General features: G+C 40.9%; 1 protein-coding gene across 4 annotated transcripts in view; it reads right to left on the minus strand.

The window, feature by feature from the left end:
- Positions 1–24,358, minus strand: part of FOXP1 (forkhead box P1) — a 620,675-nt gene that overhangs the window by 320,801 nt on the left and 275,516 nt on the right. For all 4 annotated transcript variants that reach the window (XM_047779137.1, XM_047779155.1, XM_047779131.1 and 1 more), the window contains one exon: positions 20,788–20,848. The gene's annotated coding sequence lies outside the window, so the exon portion shown is untranslated. The remainder of the gene's footprint in view (positions 1–20,787; positions 20,849–24,358) is intronic.

Here is a 24,358-nt window from a genome sequence, read left to right on the forward strand (position 1 = left end):
CCCTCCCTCTGGCAGCTTTACTCAATCCATCAATGATGGCAGCCTAATTTTCACTCCTAAACATCTCTTAAAGCCTGTCTTCCCTTGCTTGTGTACCATAAACATCAAGGTCCACCTCTCAGTCTTCTCTAGCTTGATCTCCTGTCAGAGCCTCCTTCCCCGTTTACCTGTCCTCCACAGCTTCCTCCATCTCCTCTTTGCACACCACGCTGCACACTGGCCTCATCTCTCTTCTTTAAGCATGCCGCGTTTCACTCCAACCTTGTGGACCTGGCTGTTGCTCTTACATGGAACACATGTTTCCTAACCCATATCTGGCAATTCCTTTTCATCGTCTCAATTGATTTATTTATTTTGCTTTTTAGGGCCTCACTCGGCATGTCAAAGTTCCCAGGCTAGGGGTCAAATCGGAGCTATAGCTGCCAGTCTACATCAGAGCCACAGCAACCCAGGATCCAAGCTGCATCTGCGACCTATGCCACAGTTCACAGCACTGCCAGATCCTTAACCCACTGAGCAAGGCCAGGGATCGAATCTGCATCCTCATGGATACTAGTCGGGTTTGTTACCGCTGAGCCATGATGGGAACTCCCCATCATCTCAATTTAAATGTTACCTCTTTAGAGGCACTTCCCCAACAATCCAACAGTCTAACATCGACCGACTCAGTTACTCTCTGTGACGCCACTATTTTAGTTCACTACTTTAGCAAATTACATCTGACACTGCTATAGCTTATTTGTTTGCTTATGGTCTCCATCTGTAAGGCTACATGAATGGGAACGAGTTTGTATCACTGTGTTCTATTCTCATTGCCTTCAATTGTGTCTGGCACATAGCAACTTTCAGCAGGTTGCCTCCAATGCTGGTTACCAGTGATTCCCTCCATTCTTGTGTGCACTTGCCCATCAAGAGGGTGGATTCTTTTCCTCCTTCCCTTAAGTATGGACTGGCCATAGGATGCACCCTGACAAATGCAAAGGAGTAAAGAGGGCTGTGCCTGTTCTGGACCTAGACCTAAAGAAACCTGGCCATGTCTCGTTTCGCCCTAAGTTTTCCATGCTGGGGAGGGTAACCTGAGAGGCAAGTCAGGGCCAGCACCAAGTGCCAAGTGTGTACGTGAAGCCAACTTGGACATTCCAGCCACACCTAAGCTCAGGGACGAATGTATTCCTGAGCAAACCATGGAGAGCAGAGAAAAACCACCCCTGCTAAGCCCTGCCCAAATGGAAGAATCCTGTACCAACAGTTGCTGGTTAAACCACTAAGTTTTGGGTTAGTTGGTGAAGCATCAATAAATCACTGAGGCAGAAATGCTCATTACTTGTGACTGCCCACCTTCCTAGTTTTCTGTATCTACTGCCCACTGCCCCCAGGCATGCTTCATCCATCACAGAGCGATCCTTCCCCAACACAAATCTGACCACGTTCTCCACCCTGACTCCCCAACCCTAGCCTATCCCATCTCACACACCCTGCACTATAAGAACAGACAACAAACAGAACTGTTTTTGGAAGCACAGATCCATGGACATTCTGCCTAGAACCTGTATCCTTGGCCTCATACTCACCCTAGCCCTGTCTACATAGGGCCAGTTCCTTCAACACACCCCAGTCCATCCCAGCAAATGAGACGTGATGTTCCTTTTCTTTGGCTCCCCCATAACCACCACCCTCCGCTCTTTTTCCAGATCTTATTTTAATCCTTATTTCCCCTGGAAGCCTTCCCTGACCTTCCTGATGAGGGCAGGTCCCCCCTTGTAGGTTCTCAAAGCCTCATGAACCTCCTCATCCTAGTCCTCATTAGACTAGCTTTTATCAGCCCCCATCAGTCTGCGAGCTGCACGAGGCCACAATCATGTCATTTTTGGCTCACTCTTATAAACTCGGCCAAGAACACTGTAGCTGGCGCATAGAAGAAGCTCAAATATTTGCTGGAAGGGTGAATTAATGGATAGTGTGGTCACTTGGACTGCCAGCTTCAAAATCCTGGCCACACCACTAGGGTCGTGACCCTGGGCCTGCCGGATGAATGGCTGGCCGCCTCTTCTGTGCCCATCTTCCTTCATCTGGCGAAAATGGTAGCACTTACCTAACAGATTTCTCTGAAATTTAAATGAAATTATAAGTAACGGCACTTAGCCCAGTGCCTGACACACAGCAAACATTCAATAATTAGCTATCGTCATCACATCATTTACTATTACTCCTGTGTCTCACTGTAAGAAACACTCCTAAATTGCAAAGTAATCAGAGGTTTTCTCTTGGGTTTTCTACCATCTTTCTCTCCCCCGCCCCCAACCCTTTTGCTAAGCACAGAAGTCCTAGAATACCTAGACTGCCTCCACACCGTGGTCTTTATAATAGCTGATCTTAGGAAAGCAACTAAACAAAGATGATTAAACAAAAATTCGGAGTTCCCGTCATGGCTCATGGTTACCTAGTTGGTAACAAATCCAACTAGGTTCGATCCCTGGCCTCACTCAGTGGGTTAAGGATCTGGTGTTGCAGTGAGCTGTGGTGTAGGTGGCTGAATCCCACGTTGCTGTGGCTGTGGTGTAGGCCCCTACACCCTGGGAACTTCCATATGCCTTGGGTGTGGTCTTAGAACACCAATATACACACACACACACACACATACACATGCCAACAAATAAATTAACAAATACCCAGCACTCCTTTCTTAAATATCTTGTAGGCATTTAATGAGGATCACGTTACTCCTGATACATACATGAATTGATACCATTCTTCTAGAAAATAGTGTGGGAATAGATATAAAATTTTCAATATCTATCCATATATACAAACTTTAAATATGTATGCCTTTCAACCCAGCATTTCCTATTCTGATAATCTACCTTATGTCAGTGCTTCTCAACTGGGGTGATTTTGGCCCCCAGGGGACACATGGCAACGTCCAGGGATGTTTTTGGTCATCCTGCATGGGCGTGGGGGAGGGGGGCACTCGGGGACAAGCGTGCTGCTGACAACTAGTGAGCAGAGGCCAGGAAAGCCACTAAATATCCTACCATACATAGCACAGAATCCCACAGCAAAGAATTATCCAGACCAAAACGTCTACCGTCCTTTGGTTGAGAAATTCTGTCTAAAGGAAATAATCAGATAGGCTTGCAAAGATGAATGTACAAGCTTGGTCACCAGCATCATTTCCTACAACTTTGTACATTCAACGAAGCGGGACTGGTTAAATCAACTGTGACCTACTGACACACAACTATAAGGTAATCATAATGCTGCCATATATCAATTGCTAGAGGAAGATACTGACAACATATTTTTATGGTTCAAAAAATTGGGAAAATGTAGCAGGATCCTCCTAAAACTATGATGTGTCTATACCCAGCTGCCAGAGGAAATACAACATGAGCCACAAACATAATTTAAAGATTATCAAGTAGATACGTTGAATAAGTAAAATGGAGCAAATTGATTTCAATAGTATATTTTATTTAATCCACTGTATTTAAAATATGATCATGTCAATGTGCAGCCAGCATCTAAACTTAATAGCTATTTTACAGGCTCTTTTTTAAAAATCTGCTGTGGATGTGACACAGCACATGTCAATTCTGACTAGCCACATTTCAACGGCTCAAGATCTACTGGTGGCAACTGGTTCCCACACTGGACAGCCCAAGTGTATCTAATAACAGAGGGGTAATGAGAGAGATGTTTAGAAGAACTGTCTCCAGAAGGGTCCAAGTCGTGATCCTGGGGGGTGAATCTGCAGTAATGTTTACTTTCTCATGTATGTTTTTCTTAGTGTTTGTTTTCATGAAAATGACCATGTGTGAGTATAGAAAAATCAAACCGGGTGCAGTTTGAAGGAACAGAGAAGACCACTTGCTGCATTTCCTGAACATGAGGCAGCCCTCTTGATCACGTCCGATGTTCTTGTTGAAAACGATGCATCCTGGAGGGGATGCTGTCCCCTCCCCTGTGTGCATGTACACACGCATGTGTATTCCTTGGCTTAACCTCGGGGTCCAGGTCATTGCAGCCAAGTGGACTTCAAGTAGCCAAGCTATGCTCCCTCAAAACGCATTGGTATAGTAGGAAAGTCACCTTCCTCCTGATGGACAGGAATTCCACTCCCTGCCCTGTGAACTCCCTTCCTCCCCCTCCTCCCTCCCTCTCATTCTCTCTCATTGACCTTGGACCCTGTGAACACTCAGTGCAGTGTCTACCCATGCTCCTCAGCATGAAGTACTGGGGCCACAAGCCTAAAGCTCCTTTAACGCAATCTCTATGTACAAGGTCTGCAATCACATCACCCCAGAGCCAGCAAATCTGATGCACAGCCCTGGAAAACCTTTTCACCTTATTTCTGTCACAGGGTTTAGGTTTCAAAAAGCTTGTGGGCTCAGATCTCTCCAGCTCAACTCAGAGCATCCCACTGTCAACTGGTTTACAATTCTAGCACTCAGCTCGAAGCTGCAATGTATCGAAGAGGCTGCTTAACATTTGAAAAAAGGAGGCAGGTGGATCCCTCTGGATGGCTCCACTCCTTTCCTGTGGACGCCAGGTGGGAGATGAGAAGAAGAGGAAGGTGATTTAAAATGATGGTGTTATCCTGAAAAACTCAGAAATCACATCTTTCTACTTAGAATCTCCAAATTTTTGGTTTTATTTTCTCTTTGGGGCCAGGGAAAGGTATAAGAATATCTATTTTATTCTTGTTCCCACCAGTCACCCCCAACTCCATAAAAAAAAGCCATTTAAAAATATTTACATCAGGGAGTTCCCGTCGTGGCGCAGTGGTTAACGAATCCGACTAGGAACCATGAGGTTGCGGGTTCGGTCCCTGCCCTTGCTCAGTGGGTTAACGATCCGGCGTTGCCGTGAGCTGTGGTGTAGGTTGCAGACGCGGCTCAGATCCTGCGTTGCTGTGGCTCTGGTGTAGGCCGGCGGCTACAGCTCCGATTCAACCCCTAGCCTGGGAACCTCCATATGCCGTGGGAGCGGCCCAAGAAATAGCAACAACAACAACAATAACAACAACAAACAAAAAGACAAAAAAAAATTTACATCATTTTTTAATCAAAAGTAAAGATTAATGTCCTTGAGGACCCACCACATTCCAGGCACTGTGCTAACAGAAAGAGCTGACATTATTGAGCACTTGCTGTATACAAAACATTGCTCTGAGCACTTTTTACTTGTAATAACTCAGTTAACCTTCCAACTATTTCAAAGGGGAAGCACAAGGTTAGCCCCTAATTTTTTAGATAAGGAAAAAAAAAGGGCTTAGAAAGATGTGATGACTTCCTCAACATCACAAAGCTGAAAAGAAACAGAACAGGGTCTCCCGTGCTGAATTCTAACTGGGAACTCTTAACCAAACTCTGTGATCTTTCAAGCTTATGTACAGAAGGGGTCCCCATTCACAGATGGGGACCACTATGGGACTTTGTTGGAAACAGGCCCTAGAACTGACCCAACCGAACTCAGACATGGCCTCCCCCAAACCATGCCTCTCTTGGGGAGGGAGGGAGGGATATTGGTCCCCAACAAGCTACTCCTTTATCATTTCAGCATCAGAAATGTTTATTTTTCCTTTAGAAACTGGTGATGTTTTGAAACAGTAGTGACAGGAACCAGGCAAGTACGGAGACAGGAGCATGGTTTCTGAGTGCGTTCTGGGAGTGGGGCAGGCCAGAGAGAGAAGAGTGTGGTCCTGGCCCAGGGACCTGCTGGCCCTCCATCAATAGTGCTGAGGGGAATGCTCAGCGAGAACTGAAAAGCAGCAAAAGGAAGTGAACTTTCTGTGTGTGTGTGTGTGTGTGTGTGTGTGTGTGTGTGTGTGTGTGTGTTTATTTTTAACTCTTAGATGCAGGGTTGATGAGAATCATCTGGTTGAACTAAAAAACAAACAGAGCAAATGCCCACAGGGGCAGCCTGTGTAACTCACAGTGGCTCAATTCCTTCTGGAGCTCAACCTCCAGCAACCCCTCCTAGACTGCTGGAAAAGGGAGGAGCAAGCCCGCTGGTCCATCCCCAGGGTCTTCCTGCTTAACTGGACACGGTCATGCTTCTCTCAAAGCTTCTGGAACCATGTAGTTAGAAGATACTAGCTCATTGGGTAAATGAGCTAAAAGAAATGGATAGAGAAGCTTCCCAGGCTGAGGAACATGTGATCCATGCTGGTGTTTCTTTCCTGCACAGGATGAGGAGGATAGAGATGGGATCTGGCCTGGCTCTGGTTTCTTTATTTTTTATTTGAGATGCTGCTGATAACAAAGCATTAGGGAAACAATTAAGAAAAGTAGTAGCTCTTACTGCAATGCTGAGTGCTTTATACAGATCTGTCAGTTTGTCTTCACCTGGAAGCAAAGACGAACATCCACTTCGTTTACAGAACAACCTTCCTTTTTTTTTCCTTTACTAAATATCCCTGCTGCCCAAAACAGTGCCTAGAACAAGTAAGCATTCAATACTTATTTACTAAACAAAGGAATGAACTAGGCATTCCCTATCAAAGTACCAATGTCATTTTTCGTAGAACTAGAACAAAACATTTTAAAATTTGTATGGAAATGCACAACACTCCAAATAGCCAAAGCCATCTTGAGAAAAAAATGAAGCTGGAGCAATCAGGCTCCCTGGCTCCAAACTGTACTACAAAGCTATAGTCATCAAAACAGTAAGGTACCAACATAAAAACAGAACTATTTCCTGGAACTGGATAGAAAGCCCAGAGATAAACCCACATACCTATGGTCAACTAATCTATGACAAGGGAGCCTATAATTGATCTCATACTAGTCAGAGTAACCACCATCAAAAAGTCTACAAACAAGGGAGTTCCCGTCGTGGTGCAGTGGTTAACGAATCCGACTAGGAACCATGAGGTTGCGGGTTCAGTCCCTGCCCTTGCTCAGTGGGTTAACGCTCTGGCGTTGCCGTGAGCTGTGGTGTAGGTTGCAGACGCGGCTCGGATCCTGCGTTGCTGTGGCTCTGGTGTAGGCCGGCAGCTACAGCTCCGATTCAACCCCTAGCCTGGGAACCTCCATATGCCGCCAGAGCGGCCCCAAGAAATGGCAAAAAGACAAAAAAAAAAAAAAAGCCTACAAACAATAAATGCTGGAGACCATGCAGAGAAAAAGGGAACCTTTTCTACACTGTTGGTAGGAATGTAAATTGTTACAACCACTATGGAAAACAGTATAAAGATTCCTCAAAAAAATAAAAATAGAACTACCATATGATCCAGTTATCCTACTCCTGAACATCTATCTAGTGAAAACCATAATTTGAAAAGATACATGCATCCTCACCTTCACAGCAGCACTATTTACAATAGCCAAGACATGGAAGTAACCTAAATGTCCACCAACAGAGGAAGATGTGGTACTTATATACAAGGACCATTTTCAACCATAAAAAGAATGAAACAATGCACTCTGTAGCAACATGGATGGATGTACAGATTTTCATACTAAGTGGAGTAAATCAGACAGAGTTAAGACAAACATCATATAGTATCACTTGTATGTGGAATCAGGGTCAGGGGTAGATACAAATCAACTTATTTGCCAGAACAGAAACAGACTCACGGACATTGAAAACACACTTACAGGAGTTCCCAGCATGGCTCAGTGGTTAACAAATCCAACTAGCATCCATGAGGACATGGGTTCAATCCCTGGCCTTGCTCAGTGGGTTAACGATCTGGCACTGCTGTGAGCTGTAGTGTAGGTTGCAGACACAGCTTGGATTTGACCCCTAGCCTGGAAATCTCCATATTCTGTGGGCATGGGCCTAAAAAACAAACAAACAAACATTACATTTAACAAAAGGGACAGGTGGGGCAGGTGGGGTGGGGGAAAAGATGGATTGGGGGTTTGGAATTGGCATTTGCATATTTTGGTATATGGAATGTTTGGCCAACAGGGACCTGCTTTAAAGTACAGGGAACTCTACTCAATATTCCGTGGTAATCTATATGGGAAAAGAATCTGAAAAAGCATGGATGCATGTGTTCGTATAACTGAATCTTTGTGCTGTATGGCAGAAGTTATCACAGCATTGTAAATCAACAATACGTCAATAAAGCTTAAAAAAATAAATCATTGTGCAGTTGTGGGGAAAGGGGCATTTAAAGCAAAGCATCAAAGTTTTTGAAAAACTTGTGAGTACCAGGTCTCCCCACTGGTTTTTAGGATGTCAGGACACCAATGGCCTGGCTTTTTACAATTTTAGCACTTAGATCTAAGCTACAATGTAGCACTTAGTGAATTTACTTTGTAAATTCTGGCCTAAGAAGCCATTGGTCAAGTAACCTCCCAATGACAGGATTCATTCACTATCCACTCAGCATCTTGAATCCCCTCATCCCTACTCCTCCAAACCCTGGCTACTCCAAAACTATAAAAATTTTAAAATATATATATAAACAGCCTCAAGAAACTAAACTTCTGGATTTCATTTATAATAAAATAACTGATCAGGAAAAAAATGAGATAGATTTTTCTCCTATGATTTAAATGACGATAAAAAATATTAAAACTTGGTGTTGGCAAAACTGCAGTGAAGTAAATATTCTCATTCAGTATTGATAGAAGAGTAAATTGGTACATTTTGAAAAGTAAGAGTTTAAGATGTATGGAAAATTCTCTAAGAATTCTGTAACTTGTTTCTAGCAATTTCTCCCTCTAGAATGTATCTCAAAACATAGAAACTAATAGACAGTGTTTACACACAACATGCCCCCTGCAACATATCAGAGAAAAACTGGAAACAACTTCCATATCCAACACTGAAAAGTAGTTAATTAAAAAATGGATACACAATTCTATATACCACATAAAAGCAATTTTGTTCAATATGTGCACATCCAATGCAAAAAGAATAGAAGAAAGTGTATGCTATTTCCAGGGTAAGGATTCTAAATTATTTTTATTTTTGTATTTGAGCAACATTTCTGTAATTTCAAATTCCTTATAATGAACTGGTTTTACACTTGTAATCAGGAAAAAAATGAAGTTCATAAGAATTTCCTCTTCTTTGTCGTATTACTAATAACATAATGAGATCTAAGCTAATGGAATTATATGACCCTTCCTGATGACAATTCTATATTGGTATTGATGCACTTCTATGCCACATAAAGAAATAAAGAGAGGGTGTCAAGCCTATTCCAGGATGAGGGGGAATAGCACTTTGGAGCATAAGCAGTTCCCATCAATTAGATGGTATGCACCTCAGAAACAATGACAATGACCAGCACATCCTATTATCCCCTTTTGTGCCTCAGCCCTTGGAAAAACACATGTCACTGGGATAAATCAGTCAGAAAGGACAGAGTGGACACCTAAATTCTCATGCTAAATAGAACATTCAACTAGTTAAAAAATGCACAGTAGTTGTCAACCAGCAGGAAGATTCTAACATGACACATATCTTCACTAAATGACCTTGGTGGTGTTTTTTTTTAATCAGGCTTCAGAGGAAAGGGGTTGGGTGGGAAAACGGGAGGAGGAGGGACAATTGTATCATAAAAAGAGGGAAGAAGTACAGTAAAAGAGACAGCGTCTCCTGAAAGAGACGGCGCCAATTACGAAGTGGCCTCAGGATCATCCTTTTCCTTTTCTGGGTCTCAGTTTCATCTTCAGTAACGTGAAGGGAATGGACCAGAGAAAGCTAACACTCCTTGGTTCTCTCTGAATTTCTCGATGTAAGAATATTTCACTGAGGGGCCATTTGGGGATTTTTGACAAAGGGGAGCCACAAAGGACAGTGGCAGACAGCTCAGTTTTAAATACAACTCAATAAATATTTGTTGCTGCAACAATGAATGACAGGGCAGGGCATGTATGAACTTTAAAGTTTTATATTTTAAAAGCTTTCAATACATTTAAATTTTCCAGGGTAAACTGACTGAAACTCAACTAAAGCAAATTCTGGAGATGCAAATGGAAACAAAGTAAATTAATGGCTGGAAAAGAAGAAGTTTCTGATGTTTGGGATAAAAGAACCATAAGCGGATGAACGGCTGCCCCTTGAAAGGACACAAAGTTCCCTGCTCCTGTGCTGAAAGTCAAGTTGGGGAAGTGAGAAAATACCAAGAGGCAATTCAGATCAAAGGAGAAAAATGCCAAGGGATTTAAAGTCTAGAAATTTTTAAAGCAAAGTTGATGCAGAGTGTACCTCACCTTACTGTGGAAAACACCTGCAGTGGGTGCCAGGGGATGATTTTATATACCTCAAATTAGTTTTAACATAACTTAAAAGTGAGGGAGAAACTGAGTGATAACCTAAAATCCCAACATCATTTATACAACTAATTCAAGAGATGGACCTAACTGCATCCTACAGAGGCACCCTGGCCATCGTTAGTAACTGGGGGACTCAGAAGACCCACTGCTGCAGAAATAGATGAGATGTAACACAACAATGGAAGTCACCAGGGCATCCTAAAAATAAGACTTAAGTAATATGGGTAACTTGGAGAAATAGTCACGACATTTTAAGGGTGAAAGCAGGAAACAAGAGTATATACAGTACAAATCCATATAAACAAATCTATATACACAAAACACTGGCAGGATAAAAATAAAATGTTGAACAGTTTAGGTGAGGTCACCAGGGAAATTTTTCTCCCTACATTCTTTTCTTATATTTTCATGTTCTTCTAATTTCATTTAATGCCCTTGTATAATTAAAAAAATTAAGATGTACATTTACTATCTTCTACAAAGAGGGGATATTCTTACCTCACCCAATGCCACCTTAATGGTACTATATCTAAAGAGGGACAATCTATCTTTTTCATTACTTTGCCTACAACATCCTAGATGCTGAAAGATTTGGGACCAGCCTAGAAATCTTGAAAATGTTCGACTGTTTCAAAAATTTGTCAATGAACTAGAATCTTTGATGCTCTTAGTTAATTTGAAAGATGGGAGAACCCATCAAAGACTACATATATTGGTGATAGACTGACATGAGGCTCCGCCACCAACTGGTACTTTACTAATCTGGACACCAGGTTAACCACACCGAACTGGGATGTACTTTAGATGACTGAAAACAAGGTATCTTAAGTTATAGATATAAATGTACATCCTTTTATTTAAATTGAACCTCCAAATCATGGGATTAGAGAATGAGCTCCAAGGGGCAAAATGCACAGGATTCCATCCTGTAGCAATGAACTTTTCTCTGATCACTTCACACAGGCTCTACTGTGACCTGAAGGTCACCGAGTTAGCCCATGTCTGTCTGGTGCCCTAGGAGGGGCTCGAGGGAGCATGTAATGACCTTAACAAATAAGAGTTCTGAACAGGCACTATTTCCAGAAAAGTCATTCCAGATGCCCAATCTCCAAAAGCAGATGGGTAGCTGTATGAGACCAGAATGAGATCCAATCACTTTTGACTCTTGTTAAGGTCATCAATGACTCTCATGCTGAGAAATTCAATGGTCCATTCTTTGTTATCATTGCTTTTGACCCCTGAGCAGCATCTGCTGCAATGGCCAATGCCCACTTCCTTGATACAATGTCCTGTAATGGGCTTCCAAAGCCCACAGTCCTTGAGTTTTCCTCCCATCCTTGACCCCTCTTAAGCATGTCGTGATCAAACCTCTTAAGGACACTGGCATCAGAACACACATCTTCGGGCCTGTCTCTTCTTTCTCTACATAATCGCTCCCTTGGTGAGCTCATCTAGGTTTATGCCTTTATTTCTCACTTACATTCTTAGAAATCCTCCAAAAGCCCTCACTAGGACATTTCTAGACCCGTTTGTCCAAATGCTCACTTGAGTCCTCAATCTGAATGAGTAATTAACAGCTCAAAACTCTTATGTCTACAACCACACCCTTGGTCTCACCTGCTTCCCTTATCCACTCTTATCAAACTTCTTGGATTAACCAAACTTTTGGGGACCTGCTTATAAAGCCAAATCTTTGCAAGAACCTTGCAAAGTCAGTTTAACCAGAATCCCCTCCTCTTTGATATATGGTCACCCTTGATAGCTTGAGTTGCTCACCCTCCACCATCTCCCCGGTGATGTAGGATCGCCATACCTTGTCTTCAGCAAGGATCTTGCTAGATCTGTTTAGCCAGAATTCCCCTTTACTCCTGATGTTTGCTCTTAGCAACTTTCCATCCACCAACCACCACTCTGCTCCCAGGCTATCAATTCTCTCTTGCCCAGGCTGTATTTAGAGCTGAGCTTCATCTCCTCTCCCTCACATAAAATCTCACTCAGCATTGCCTACACCTATGGCTATGGTCCTGAGTAAAGTCAGCTCTGCCACCTTTAACAAGTGAAATTAATTTTTTCCTCTAACACCCTCAGACCTGTTTCCCCACAGGATTTCCTATTTCAGTTAATGGCAGCCCCATCCTTCTAGCAATTGCTTAAAGTGAAAATCTTCAGGCTTCTATGTGACATCTTTTTTTTTTAATTTTTTTATTGTTATCTCCCCAATACAATTTTTTTCTACTGCCACAGCATGGTGACCCGGTTACAGATACATATAGACATTCTTTTTTCTCACATTATCATGCTCCGTCATAGACATGTTCTCAGGGCTACACAGCAGGACCTCATCGCTAATCCATTCCAAAGGCAATAGTTTGCATCTATTAATCTCAAACTCCCAATCCATCCCACTCCCTTCTAACCACAAGCAATCCATCAGTTGATGCTACCCCATCACTCAAGACAAAAATCTTGGGTGTCGTCCTTGAGGCAACTCTTTGCAAACTTCACATCATATTCTACCAGGAAAACTTTGGTTCCACCTACAGAGATGTCCCAATTGGCTAAATTTTACCACATTCTTTGCCACCTCTACCACCATCCTAATCCTTCTGGCTGTCATCATATCTAATGGGGATTACTACAATGGCCTCCTCTCATGTTGCCTGGCCTATCTTCACACCCACGCAGAGCCTACCTTCGAAACAGCTTCCAGAGTGATGCATTTAAGGCATGAGTCACATCTTGTCCCACCTCAAGGTCCAGCAACAGCTCCCTACTTCACCCAGAGACTAAGAGTCCATTGAGCATTAACACCCTACTAGATCTCACCCTATGCCTTCTTGACCTTGTTCCCTACTACTCTCTCCCTTTGATATCTTTCCTTTGGCCATAGTGGCCAACTTACTCTTTGAAGAATATGCTTTATCTCTGCTCAAATAGACTTACCTTATTCTTATAGTTGCAACCTCTTCCCTCTGGCAATCTGACCTCCCCTACCCTCCTATATTTTCTCCATAGCACCTATCATCTCACATTTCTTGACCTGTCCACACCTCTTAGAGCCATGAACAGAGGCCTTACAGCTATGTCTTCACTGCTATCTTCCCCATTATCTTGAGCAAAACTGCCCAATAAAAATACAACACCTGCCATATACATAATTATAACCACAAAGAAAAAAGTTAAAGAAACTGTTGAAATTAATTTTAATAATTTATTTTTCTTAATCTAATACATCTGAACTATGTTCATGGTAATGGGTAATCAATAAAGAATAATTATTCAAATATTTCACATTCTTTTTTCCACACACAGTCTTTGGAAGGTTTTGCATTATTTTAAGCTTATGGTACCTAAGTTAGGGCTAACCACATTTCAAAGGGCTAAGCAGCTACATGTGGCCAGTGGTTTCTATATTGGACAGTACAGGTTTATTCTACTCTATGGTATATTATTCTCTTTTTTAAAAATTCCTGGGCACAGCCCACTGAATTGATTCCCTAACCAATGAATGGACCCCAAAGTGCACTGTGAAAATCAATGCTCCAAATAAACTTTAAAAGAATATCATCTGTAAGGAATGAATTTGAGGACACTCCCACTGGCCTCCAGGGACTGCTCAGGATCTTTTGAAAGAGAAGCAGAATTCCAGAAAAAAAGAGGCCTGGAGGAAAGGGTGAGGAATTGAACATCCATGCCAATCCAAGAACTGAAATCATCAGAGTCCACGGCATGATGCAAGACTTTTTTCTTTTTTTTTAAGTAAGTGATAATTTTAAATAACTCACTCCTCTGTCAGATAGTTACCAAAACACCTAATTACCTTTAATTATATACCACATACATGCTAATATACAAGAGTCAAGAGAAACTCTGAATGATCTTCACACTTCAAAAAGAGCACATCTGAATAGAGTACAAAGACTTCAGGTTTTGCAGTTTTTCTTTCCCCTCACTCCCAACCCATGCAAAAGCCAAGGAAGTATAGTAGTTCAGAGCAAGGACAGAGAAGCACAAACTTACATGATTAACATCCTTTTCCATGTATAAAAGTCCAGCTCACCACAAGTCTTTCAAAAAAAGATACCATCAACATCAATACCCTGGGCAGAAAGTGTCAACTTTGAAAACAGACTGAAAAATAAGGGTTCTTCATTGATAAACCGTTTGCTCCTTTAAGGTCCTAGATGTTACTAGATACGAGAAGGTAAGCAGTTAAGGTTATTATAGGTATGCTACCATACACAGGGTTTTGGTTTTGTACATTTTTAAGCTTCAGATATTCTCCTGAGATTTACGAATTGTGAAAGAAAGGCAGTACTTCCTGCCACCTTGGTTAAGTTGTCACCTAAGCTGAGAACTTCTTCCAAAGACACTCAAGGTGAGCAGGTGGGGTATTTGTGCCCTTGGCAGATGGAAGAGCAAAAATGTCATTTTAAAGAAGATGAATCAAACCATTTGTTATTTGTATTTTTGATTGTTCACTGCGCAAAATATGGCTTACTTGATAATTGCTGCAAATATTGTCTTTAACACAAAATATGCCTTTATGTACATTTCAACAAGTGACTTCTGCTTGAAAACGAACTCTATTGGGCATATTTCTCTAGAAATCAATATTTTAAATTTTTTTTTCTTTGAAACTAACATTCAAGAGAGACAGCTCTTGTTTACAAGTTACTTAGTTTAGCATTATGGTTAACAATGTTTAAAAACAGCCAACTTAAAATGCAAACATTTAAATTCTAAAGTTTAACTGTTCGGAGGCCAAGTCTTTTTCTACAGAAACACGAACAACATGAAAATAGGCATTTTTCCCCCAATTCCATCCCCTGCGAGAGTATTTCAGGCCACCATTTTCTCACATTTAGGAGTAAGAATGCCTACAATTCTTCAGCTATAAGATAGCTAAAAATCTGAATGCTTTGGATGAACCTCGAAAATACTATGCTAAGAGAAAGTAGTCAGTCAGAAAAGACTACATACTAGATGATGCCATGTATGTAAAATATCCAGAAGAGGTAAAACTCTACAGACAGAAAGTTAAGTAGTTGTTGCCAGGGGCTGGGTAGGGGAAATAACTGCTAGTGGGTACGGCATCTCTCTCCGAGGTGATGGAAAATGTTCCAAAACTAAATTGTGATGATGCTTTTCAACTCTTGTGAATACAATGACTGTACACTTTAAATGAGTGAATTGTATTGTGTGTGAATTATATCTCAATAAAGCTATGAACAAGAAATTAACATGCCTAATAACATTCACAGGAACACTGGCACGAAAGAGACAAGAAACTCAAATTAATCTAACAGAGCTTCCAGGTAATGCTCAACTACATAAATCCCTGATACTCTGGTCTCTCTGTTAGAGAACACTTTCCTCAGAGCAACCAATCTTTGCCCTTCCTAACAGTTGTCATCATCATCATTCCTAATGTCTGTTCCCTTTTAAAATATAAACTCTAGGAGCACAGAGGCAGAATCCTTTTCATGTAGTGCTATGATATTAGCACCTACCACAAAATCATCAATAAACATGCAGTAGGAATTAATGTGTCTGTATATACATGTGTGTATGTTTGTCACATGTACATCCGTATGTATGTACATACGAATGAATGAAAGAAATTACTGGATTGGGGCCATTCAACCAATCAAGTTGTTAGTGCCTTACCTTTCCACTTAACTCTATTCTCCAATTCTCTCAAGCTCCTGGCTACCCAGGTGAGGTATTTCCCAGCAGCCATTGCAGCTTCTTGCGAAATGATCATAATCTAACCAATTAAATGTCAATGGATGTGATGTGTGCAATTTTTAAGTCATTTGCTTCAAGGAAAATTGCTTGCTTTGGACTTCACTATATTTCAACCATGTAGATAAGGACAAAGGCCCAAAGCAGGAATGCACAAAAGATAAAGATGCTATCCAGTCAAGCTAGACCGGCCAGATTATTAGATGAGACAGAGAAGTAAACTTCTATTACATTTAGCCCTTTCTGTGTTAGCCTTTATGCTTTACCAGTCTAGACTTTACCCTGAGTGATACAACCCAGGCAGGGGTCTACAGTGTGAAGGGGAGGCAGGGTGGAATTCAAAGTTTAACTAAACTGACTGGCTAGTCATTTCACCCAATGTGGTCAGCTGGTGGCTCAACAAAGACAGTTTCCCAGTGTCTTCCTAACAACTTCATGAATTAACAGCCAAGCAAATTCAAATGCTGAATGCTATAGAGAGGTCATTTTGAATGACTTTAACTCTGAATATTGTCATGGTCACTAAGTAAAGATTTAAATAACATAAATAACATACTTTCAAAAGAATCAATGAATATATTTTAAATGGCTGGATAGCTATCTTTATTTGTAACCAAGAAATAATCTGTAATATGTAAGAGTCAATGAGTGAAGTCCTTAAAGACACTGTAACCCCTTGCTGTAACAAAAAAATAGTTCAAATTGGGGTGGAAGGAAAACTGCAGTGATCACACTTTCTTTTATATTGTTTAACTTTCTCATAAATAAGCTGACTGCTAAACTGAACCAATACAAAATATGAAGCCTGGAGTTCCCATTGTGGCACACTGGTTAACGAATCCAACTAGAAACCATGAGGTTGCGGGTTCAATCCCTGACCTTGCTCAGTGGGTCAACAATCCGGCGTGGCTGTAAGCTGTGGTGTAGGTTGCAGATGCAGCTTGGATCCTGCATTGCTATGGCTCTGGCGTAGGCCGGTGGCTACAGCTCCGACTGAACCCCTAGCCTGGGAACCTCCATATGCCGCAGGAGCGGCCCAAGAAATGGCAAAAAAACAAAAAAAAATATGAAGCTTAAAGATGACTTACGTTTAAAAGAATCATTTATCTGCCACTTAGATTGGCTTGACAATGATAATCCATTACTCTCAGTGCTATTCAGAACTGAATCCAAGACAATGAATTTCACAAATTCGAGTTGAATTTTAAGCAAATATGTGTGTGGGTGAATTGCGAAAATATCCGGGGGAAGCAGGAAGAAAATGACATATAAGCCTTTATTGAACCACCAAGCCAGGCAGCCAAGAGAGAATGACATCCATATAACTGTGACCAGAGCAAGCTGTCTTTTTAGCTCCAGTCTTGATATTCTCCACGGCCTTGGGTAAATTACTAATCATCACTAAGTCAAAAACATTAAGTTGACTTAAAAATAAAATATCGGGAGTTCGCCTTGTGGCTCAGCAGGTTAAGGCCTCAATGCTGTCTTTGTAAAGTAGGGATTACAATAATCACTGGCTACCTCTCAGGAATGCAGGCAACCAGACCTATTTTGTAAAGTGCTCAAACCTACTTGGAAGAAACTGTTGTATCACTACCAAGTACGATGGACTGTTTATTTATGATTCTTCAGACTTCTGAATCTAAACTGGAAAAGTGGCTTCATCTGGTTTTCTGAATTTGCCTGGCCACTTTTATGCACATAACCAGACATTCCCGTAGCGCCAATATAGGCACATTTATTTGCATTTACGCTGATTCTTAATGATTCCCAGATTTCAAATTGGGCATGGCATTGACTGAAGAGTTCCTGGCATCTGAAACCTACATCCTTCTCGGTTTCTTGACCATTGCTAGACAGCACAATCTCTTCAAAGTTTATTCACTGGGAAGAAACACTCAAGACCCTATCCACTTCATACATTTTTAAAAAGATCTTACATGTATACATTTTTTATGGCAAAACACGTGTCCTATGGAAGCTTCCAGGCCAGGGATTGAATCCAAGCTGCAGCAGTGACCTACCCCAGAGCTCTATTATCAACGCTGGATCCTTAACCCACTGTGCTGGGCTGGGGATTGAACTCAAGCCACCACAGAGATAAAACTGGATCCTTAACCTGCTGCACCACGTCGGAAACCGCTAGATTTCATATTTTTTAACAAGTTTTTTTTTCCTTTATACATAAGAGATCAAGATGTACAAGGATTCATTTCTGAAGGATCCTCAAGCTTACTAAAAGATTAAAAAGTACATGTAATTTATTATTTGTCTATATAACATTTTTCTTTAAAAAATACTTGAAAAGAGCCATAATACAATGAAATTAATATTGTAGAAGAAAAATAGTTAAATAATAAAATGTTAATTGGGAGCCAGAAACATTAAGTTGACTTAAAAATATAGTATCAGGAGTTCCCCTTGTGGCTCAACAGGTTAAGGCCCCAATGCTGTCTTTGTGAGGATGTGGGTCCAATCTCTGGCCTCACTCAGTGGGTTAAAGATCTGGTGTTGCCACAAGTGGCTGCGTAGGTCACAGACACGGCTTCGATGTGACCCTGGCATTGCTGTGGCATAGGCCAGAGCTGCAGCTCTAATTTGACCCCTAGCCTGGGAATTCCTATACACCTCAGGTGTGGTCAAAAAATGAAAAGGAAAATTATTAACACCGGAAAGTTCAAGTTAGAAAAAATTACTAAGATAAGGCAAAATCTCTTACTTTGAGATTCCTAGCAGTCAAAACAAAAATTATATGATTTTGTTGTTCGGCTTCCTTTGTTTTATGAACGGAGGCAAAGGGACAAAATTTTTCTATGTTCTTGAAACCCCTTTCAACAAGGGGTTCCTGACTTGCAAGATAGTGTATACTATACCATGTTCTTGACATTAATTATAAAAAAAAGATTTTTTTCCTCCCCATAGACTACTTTTCTGAGTCAACACCAATGACAAATTACTGGAAGCTTTTTCTCCCCGCCAAACTTGCCCTAGACTCATGGTATCCTTAACTCCAAACATTAGCACAGAATTGGGAAAAACCGTATCACACAATTTCAAACATTTTCAGGTCATAGGTGTAAGCTTTAATGTCATCAAAAGACATCGAGTTGGAAGAAAAATAATTTATGCTTATAGGTGATTCCAAATAAAACCATGAAAACCTACTAACGAAGCCCATTTTGGGGGTTACAGGGATAACACAACTCTCAAGCTGAATATTTCATCTTTTCAATCACTTTTTCAGCTTTGTTTAGTCATAATTTTTAGCTTCACCAGAAACCTTCACCAACCACACAAAATGAGTTAAGCACCTGGCATGGCTCTGTATGACGAACATCTTGGATTGAGACCTTGCAGGGATCACAGAGACCAGAACACACAACGTACAGCTGAGTAGCTGTGGCAGAGACACAGAAGGGCCCACAATACAGGAAATACTGACTGGGCATCTCTTTAGAAAAAAGTTGCAGATCCCTGAACTCGACTGAGACTGGGAGATGGGGACTGGTGTGCTTTGCCCAATGGCTGTTACCTTGACAACCCAAATTAGTGGTTGGAATCAACCTTTTCCACGCCAGGACATCCGAAAGGCACTGAACTCTTTGGATGACAATCTGGTGCTTCCCATATTGTTTAATTTAAACAAGAATGATGATGAAATGAGGCAAGTTGGTTGGATTTTTTTTTTTGGTCCAAATCAAATGTGCCAGAATGCAACAAGTAAAGCAAATCCCTACCTTTATAATGCCTTCTAGCACCCCAAACTGTATGTGAAATTAAAAACAAAACCGATCTAAGAATCTTCACATTACAAAAGTTTCACAAAAAACTTTGCTCAACTGAAGAGTAGTAATAAGAAGTCTGTATCTTACACATCATCTTTGATCTGAGCAAAGGCTTTGTGCAACCAGGCTGGCAAATAACCTGTTTTAAAATAGACACAGATCTACCAAATCGAATGGAAATATCACTGGCCAAGATTCAACAATAGTAGGAAGATGCTCGCAACCTGAGAAACATCAGACTTAAAAATGACCTGTAAGATTAACTTAGGTGAGGTGACCAGGGCCCTCACTGGAGAGATACTTTGGGAATCAAAAATAATAGGCAGCATCTATAACCACTTTAACCAGAAGACTTTTTTTTTTTTTGCCCCTGCTCCCAAAAGTGAGTTGGAGAAAATTTAATTTAGCTTTAATTCATCAAGCTACATGAGTCGTGATGAAAACTTCTAATTTTAAAATCAAGTACTCATTTGATTTTCCAGCAAGGTCAAGAGAACAAGGCAGCTGAGCACTGACATCACAGGGACATGCCCCACGCCACACGGCAGTTACATCAACGTGGCATGTTGCTATGGCGCCTGACTATTAATTTCTGAAAGAAGGTGATTATAAAGCTGCCAGATGAACATCCATAGCGTGACACCACTTCAGCACAGAACACTGACACGGGTTGCTCCTGCTTGCAGCAAGTTCATTTTATGAATCACCATTTTTGTGATGTGCATTTTCCTTTCTAACTTTAAACCCACCAAGTCAACAACCAAAAAAAAAAAAAAAAAAAGTTCAGCTTCCACAAGCAGGGGACAAGTTTGATAATATTTAAGGGGGAAAATGTGACCCTGGAAACCATTTCTTAAGGACAATCTTTTCTTTAAAGACCTCTAAAAACAGACTTACACACAAATAAATACACAAAGATTTGATAATTACGTAGATAGGAAAAGAGCTGAATGAAGATGCCTAGAAGGTATTACAGCCCTAGATGCAATTCCACTGATCATATTTGCATTTACCTTTTCTGGCTTCTGTAAAGCAATCTTCAGTTAGAGTCACCTCAAAAGGTCACTTCTTACCCTGAAAACAAAAGAGAACATCAAAATCTGAATGTCAAGACAAAGTAGCAGCCACCTATTTGCCTGGGAAAAGATGCAAGAAAAACAACCGAAGAACTCAATTCTACTTAATGGCAAATGACTCTGGGAGTTAATTAAAAAAAAAAAAAAAAAAAAAAAAAAACAAGAGTCAAGACCTCCCCTTGCTGGACCACGTGTTTCTGAGCCAAGACAATAAAAACAACTTGGATGGAAAAAGTCAAGGGGAAACATTTCACATTTTGCCTATGAACTTTTTCTCATCTTGTCGTCTATCAATTTATTTTCATGCGGAATAACACGTGAGTCATAGGCCTTTGTTTTTTGGCAACCAGACTGCTTGCTACTTGAACGTGTCTCTGTTTCGTTAATATCCACGATGCCTCTAATTTCATTAAAGCCGAGGTTTCTTTTTTTCCCCACGCAAGAGGGTTAGTTCTTGCAGACAAGATGCTTTATGCTACTGTGGACCTTTCAAAAGGTATAAACGTAGCACAATTTTCAGTTTGGGGAGGGGTGGAAGTGGGGGTTCATCAGTTGGTACAAGCTGTGCATACAATGCTTTCCACTTAGTTTGTATCTATCAGATCTACTAAGTTCAATAAAAATAGTTCCTATCCCAGAAAATATACAACTGACATCCAGCTTCCTCAAACACAAAGCACGGAACACGTTTTAGCCCACATCTAACTCCTGCATCTGCATACTCCCTATGCAAAACAGTGTAGGATCCTTTAAGGAACAGTACAAGCTGCCTCTTTCTGCCTGTGGAACTGGGATCAGCATATGGCACAAGTGAAAAGAAAAACATTTGTTTATTAATTTAGATCAAGTTACCAACAGGGTACAGGATTCATTCCACATCAATTGACCAAATGCTCAGATAATTTTTTTTTTTTAAGGTGGTGAAGTCACACCATCATTTTACTAAAATGGTAATATCCTTTTGCTCACTCTCCAGAACAATATGTAATGAAGTGGTTTTAATTTTATACAGAATACATCCCTGCTTATCCCTCGGCTGTTGGCCCCGAACATGGAAAGGCAAACATCACTGTGAAGAATTAAATCTTATTTCGCCAGGGCTAAAAATTTGAAAGGTGGCACTTTGGTGTGTACTTTCTTTGAGGAATTGATCTGAGGCCAATTTATGACATTTCCACAAGCAAGTATATGCAGATTCTTGCCATTAAGACTGGGGAAAAAATGCAGGCTCTGAGTGAAATCATCATTTTCATGTTTACTGTAAGAGGAAATTGGAGGTTTTCACCATAAATGTTCACCATTTGGGTGGGGGAAAACCCTAGCGATGGGACTTGAAATTACTCTTTTGCAACCTGCCCCCAATCCTTTTTTGTTTTTACACAAAACAATTCAAATTGAAAATGAAATTCATGTGCTTTCCTGCTGATGTGTGTCCCCAGGATTGGTTTCTCCAGGGGTGAGAACTGGTGCAGGGCAAACGGTGATGAGCAGACAGCAGAGATGGTCAGGCCCTAAAGGGAATGCTGAGAATTGCAGAGCAGCCCCACCCCATACAAATCAGGGCTCATCAGACGGGAGGCAGGGCCACCACCTCACACACCAGAAATTGACATTCCCAACATGCATCCCACCTTCAATGGCAAGTAACACAGAGTCTCTGGCAGACCCTACTCGATACAAGGCAAGAACTCCCTTTCTCCCCCTCCTTTTATGGGAGACTTTCTCCAAGCTGCGCACTCTAAACTCATTTTCCTGTTTATCTCTTGAGTTGCTTCTCTTTTTGCATGTGTGGCAATCTGGTCTATAGTATCCGACTTTGCAATGCAGATAAGATTGCGTTGCAAAGATCATATAGGCCTGGCAAACAACTGGACCTTATTAAAATTTAATTCAAAAAAACCCCTGCTGAAAATGCCTATTTGGAATAGTTATCTCCAGTGTTGTACTCAAACCTGAAGAACACTCCCAGGTAACTACTGGGTCTGTTTCTTTACTCACCTATCTACATAGAACAGAATGTACGTGAAAACAGAGCAAAAATAGAAGCCGGTTCCTCCTCACAAATTTTACAAGTATAATTTTTCCCTGGAGGAAAAAAATTAATAACAATATTATACAATTGACCCTCCAATTTGCAATCACTAAAGCAATACAAATTTGGCTCCACTTAATTTTTACTTAGACATAAAAAATTGGCAGGGGGATACAAACCCTATTTTCCTCCACTTTGAAGTTCCATAAATTTTAATGTATATGTACATTTGACCACTCATTAATTTATTTCTGTTGATTTTAGTTTTTAGTATACACTAGCAAAGTAATCTAAAAGATATTTTTCCAGCTTTGCTGAGAAAAGATTAATAGTTCAACAGCTGTTTGCCATCATGCTAAATTAAATGAAATGTGTCAATATAATAGACAAGAAAATTAGGGAGTAGCACTGAGGCCCGAGTCTGCATCATTACTAGCCTAGAAGCATCAGAAATCAACAACCAGGAGAAAAATCTGCATTTCATTTATTCCAAAGCACACAGCTTCCAGTTCCAAAACTGTTATTTGCTATTTTTTTTTTAAATCACTCTGACTTATCATATATATCAACTGCTTACCTACACATTTACTGGCAGCACAAGCGCCAAAACTAAAATTAAATGATTATGTGAAGCTTAAGAGAAAAAGATAAAAGAAAAATATTGCCCTTGAGCCCACTTGTTTTCCATTTTTTAAAAAAATGCTGTCACCATGTGAATTTCATTTTCTCTTTTTCTTTTTCTCTCTTTCTTAAGTTTCCCGTTGGCTTTAGGTTTTAAAAGTGAGCCAGGGATATGGTGAAGAGAAATTACTTCCTTTCCTTGATGTCATTCTCTATACAGTTGAGACCCTGTGAACACTAGAAACTGTCTGGTGTGTGGCCTCTGAAGTACTCTTTGAGATAATGTTACTTCCCCAAAGCTTTGAGGACCATGAAGACCCTGACTGAGACACACATCTTCAGTGGAGATTCTAGGTTAGGAAACAACGTGCCTGCCTCTTCCTCTACCTCCCAGCTCCCCCCCTTAACCCTCATTAGGAATTTTACTCTGTAGACCCCTCAGGTTCCTACCGTGCTTCAATTTCATACTTTCTATGAGTATATTTTGTCACTAACGTGATCAGTGTGATAACTAATACACAGTGCCCATCGGTATGGCCTAGCTGGAAATGAATTGCTTGTAAGCTTTTATTTTATAAGAAGAAAAAAATGAACCATATACACTCTATCTTTTCCCATTAAAAGTATCTCCCCCTCTTCCTTCATGGCAGCTCAAGGAAATCACCGGCATCAGGATTTCGGCACAATTAGACAAGAGACTATGAAGAAGAGCCAACCTATTTCACCTCAACCTTGAGTCCAACAAAGGCTGGTTGAGAACCTACTGTGTGTCAGTGTCACTGGGGTGCAAAGATGATAAAAGCCAGCTCCTGCCCCATGGCAAAGGTGGCAGTGAGGAACTCATCTCTGGCTAGA

Source organism: Phacochoerus africanus, chromosome 1, assembly GCF_016906955.1.
Source record: "Phacochoerus africanus isolate WHEZ1 chromosome 1, ROS_Pafr_v1, whole genome shotgun sequence".
Classification (NCBI taxonomy): Eukaryota; Metazoa; Chordata; class Mammalia; order Artiodactyla; family Suidae; genus Phacochoerus; species Phacochoerus africanus.